General features: G+C 38.1%; 2 long non-coding RNA genes across 2 annotated transcripts in view; one reads left to right on the forward strand and one right to left on the reverse strand.

The window, feature by feature from the left end:
* The first annotated feature begins 658 nt into the window (after window positions 1-658).
* Window positions 659-3299, forward strand: LOC138947353 (uncharacterized). The gene is made up of 2 exons (XR_011449627.1): window positions 659-1095; window positions 1548-3299. It is a non-coding gene; the product is annotated as an uncharacterized lncRNA (long non-coding RNA).
* LOC138947352 (uncharacterized) overlaps window positions 1799-3905 on the reverse strand; it is a 2308-nt gene continuing 201 nt past the window's right edge. Inside the window, exons 1-4 of the long non-coding RNA XR_011449626.1 lie at window positions 3487-3905; window positions 2985-3045; window positions 2368-2513; window positions 1799-1988 (exon numbers count right to left, since the gene is read on the reverse strand). The exon at window positions 3487-3905 is cut by the window's right edge and continues 201 nt beyond it. This is a non-coding gene — a long non-coding RNA (uncharacterized lncRNA). The remainder of the gene's footprint in view (window positions 1989-2367; window positions 2514-2984; window positions 3046-3486) is intronic.

Consider the following 3905-nt stretch of genomic DNA (forward strand, 5'->3'; position numbering starts at 1 on the left):
AAATTTTGCCATCGCTTAACTCCCCTGGCTAGTGACGTCAAACGTGGAACACACTGAGCGAGTAAACATGGCGTCAAGCGAAGCAGAGAGAGACGTTGCATTGCAACTCTCGTGTGAAAGCAGCGATTTCGACTCGGATTTAGAGATGAACGTGTTCCAAACACAATCACAATCTTGTGGAGCCCCTCAACCATACCAGTTTGAGCCTCAGATTTCGAGTAGCGACGATGATGGCAGTGAAGGAGAAAGACAGGCACATGACCAAGTGCCAAGTGGACCCAAGTCGTCTGAACTCGATGCATTGGTAAATTTCACACTGTGCGATTACTTACCATTTTGTGACACTGTTTGCTTACATTATCAGAGATTTTGAAGATCTGAACACAACAAAGCTAGGCATAGAATACCAACTATTGAAAGTTAACAATCACTGTCAACAATCAACTCAGTGTTCATTTCATGTGTTTATTTTTCATCAGTGCAGAACTTTCAATATCATCTCCTCTGTGAATAGCAACAGCATCTTTTTTTTTAGTTTGTGGAATTGTAGTACTTGAGTTTGTTTCTTTTTTTTTCCATAGGATTGTCATGTTTGTGTGTCTTTGTATCACCAGGATTGAATGTGGTTTTTTTAAAGTTTTTTTTTTTAAAGGAAAGTTGCATGTGAATATTGAAGAACTGACCAAACACATCAGTGTTAAATTGAGCAACATGATTGGAATCAAATTTTTGCACACAGATGGGGAAAAGAATCAAACACAAGTGAAGTTGATTTGATTAAAAGAATATTTTATTGATCAAAAACCAAAACGCAGACTGACAGAGTAAGTAGATTTGTGCAAACAATTTTATTTTCCTCTCCTCTCCTCTTCTTATGCACTAGGTGTCATTGTGACAACTGTGAGCTCATGGACACAATCAAAGAATGTCGCTGTTGCACAGAAATGGAGCAAATGGAAGCCTTGATGAGAAAAGGTGTGAACTGCATAACTCATCACCCAGGATTCCAGTCAGTGTGTCTGGATATCTACTACTTCGTACTTGCTACAGATGGTGCCAGCAACAGTATGGAAGAGATATAGCTGATGAAAACAGGTATATATATATAATATATCAAGGAGCAAAATTACAAATCATGGTTCTATGTAATATTCATTTACATATATGTCGCGCTACTTTTCCTATACTGTCACCTGGTTGTCACGACATATATATGTCGCGTTACTGGCTCAGTCTGTTTGGTCGGTTCCGATTACCTCCCATGAATGCGAAAACCTATATGATCGTTTTTCTTTATTTTTCTCCCTGTTAATTCACCAGTGGCTATGTAACATGTGTTGCAGAATTGCACCAGTGTAAGGGTTTTAAAATAACATTTACACCCAAACCAAATATCTTGCTGCAATGTAAATTATATCATCGACACCATGTGATACAGTATACATGAGAAAGATGTCTGCTGCCTGATATTCATGTATTTTTAGTTTACTTGGAAAGTACTATGTACATGGACATTACATAGCATGCCTAATTTTGTCTGTGTGCAGTCGCTACCGCTACACTGCATACCGTATGCTGGCAAAGTTTGCATGGGGATGGCTGGGCAAGGATGTACGAGTAACTCTCCCTGCTTCTGCTGTCAGGAAGATCCGGGAAACCTTTCCTAACGCTACAGGCAATTACACAGGATATTTGGAACCCGAAAACTAGTTCTTTTAACAGTTTACTATTGTGCCAGTAGATATTTTGAAGCAGTTGTGAAGGTTAAACATTCACATCTACAGGTCCTGACTAATCATACATGTGGTCGTATTAGCACCCCTTGTAGCTGTACCGAGACTTTAGTGCTCTGACTGCCTGTTCTTTGTTAGGCTTGGCATATTGTTCACAAAGGGGCGGAGGCAACTGCTTGATGGACCGTTCCATGTCTTGGATGCTGTGTGTAGAGGCCAAGTCCACCACTCGTTCCATCAGTCTCCCCACATAAGCTGCAAACAAATGAGAACTTTATTAAGTGACCCTCCACCAACTTTGAAATAGGCATAATCTTCTGTGGCTGTTAGTGTTACCTTCCCCTGCACTGTTGTATGGATTGCTCCTGTATGAATGTGTATAAAAATGGTTTCTCTTTATTTTCTTTGAGCAGCCAAAGAAAAAAAAATGTTGCAATACATTTGTGACATTGATTGCTATTTGTCTTCTTCCTTACTCTCTGATCTCCATTAACTTAAATGTTTGGAAGTTATTCTTCTACCTCTTTCATGCTTATCCAATGGGCCATTATTTTGTATGTACTTGCAAACCGAACAACACAAAAATAACTTTTGTACCAAAAGTCTGAGCTTGTGAGAGTAAAAGAACATTTACCAAAGGTGCAATCCACTTTCACTTCCTGGATGGAATAGTCCTTCTTTGATTTCCTGTAGACCAAACTGTAGCGTTCCTTTCCGGTCTGGTCAGAAGCCTGCAGTCTGTTGTTGTTTTCGTTAAAATGCAGAGCAGCTATGATTGTCCTGAAACAGTGTTTCATTTGACAAGGTACAGTATTTTGTAATTGCAAGTTCCATATCTCTATTGCCTACCTGCTTTGACACAATTGTGGTAATTATTGACAGAGCACAACATACTGCAAAGAAATTCCTCTTAGTATCTCCAACTGAAATGTGATAGGATGAGTGCACAATACCAACCCCCACACATGTACACTTTTGCATAGTGCTAGCAGGTATAGTGCTCATTTTAAGGCTTACTATCATTAAGCAAAAACTATCAGTCTGCTAAAGACATATCATCTGTACATTAAAAAACTGCAGATTATGACAGTTGATACTTGATATCCAGAAATAGTCTAAAGTCTAAAACTTTCCTGACTACTCTTGTGACGTCTTGTCTGAAAATAATTAATTGACCCACCACCCATACACACACACCATATATATAAACAGGACCACCACCACCACTTTTTTTTTTAATAATTTACTTACTTTTCTGTGCAGCCTTTGGGGTGACTTGAATTTTCTTGTTTCTTTTTATCCTGCGGTGTGTCTGAAGTAAAATATTGTCACCAATTTATGCAAAAAATCTGCTAGAAAATGATGATAATACAATAACAGTTGCTCAATGGATAAGTTAGTAGAGTATTTCACTGACAGATCTAGATATATTTACTCATTCACATCAATTCGGAACAGCATGTGACACAAAGTGACAATATATATGTACATGAATACAATTACAGGGTCTGCAAGTGCAACACATGTATCCAATGACTTATCAATAAACACTGCTAAAATTACAAACTCTGAATCAGATACAAATGTGTGCCAAAGTGGATCAGCCTCACATTTAGTAGTTACAGTGTCAGCTATAATATGCTTGATAAGAAGTGTGAATGACTAAGTACTGCAATGAATGACTGTGGGATTGGGAACAAGCAGATCTGTACTGTCTATACAATAAAAAAAATTAAAAAAATGCAATGCCTACCTCTGTCTGAGTGCTTGCATACACTGGCGAAGGTTTGTCAGTTTCACTAGCTCCATCACAAGATCCTGACAAATCAGCTGTATGATGGTCAGATGGTTTAGGTTTTACATCACATTCACAAGGCCCAACTGCCAAAGCATCTTCCAGAATCTGCAAGCACAATGTTACAATCATTCTTTAGTCCTCTATTTCTGTATTTTTGTAAGTTAAAACAATTTTAACACTCAAGAAAACAGAATTTTCTACTCAAAGCTTACAAATGTACTAAGTTTTATTCAGTGAAAGTTGACAAATGCAGCGCCCTTTTATAGAATTTTTCAATAATGGCATTGTCAGTGTCACTGAACCTATTAGTATTCTTCATAACAATACAATTTTCCACCTTACCCTTTGGTGTTCCCTTTTGGCAAAGGCTCCTC

This window comes from Littorina saxatilis, linkage group LG14, assembly GCF_037325665.1.
Source record: "Littorina saxatilis isolate snail1 linkage group LG14, US_GU_Lsax_2.0, whole genome shotgun sequence".
NCBI lineage: Eukaryota > Metazoa > Mollusca > Gastropoda > Littorinimorpha > Littorinidae > Littorina > Littorina saxatilis.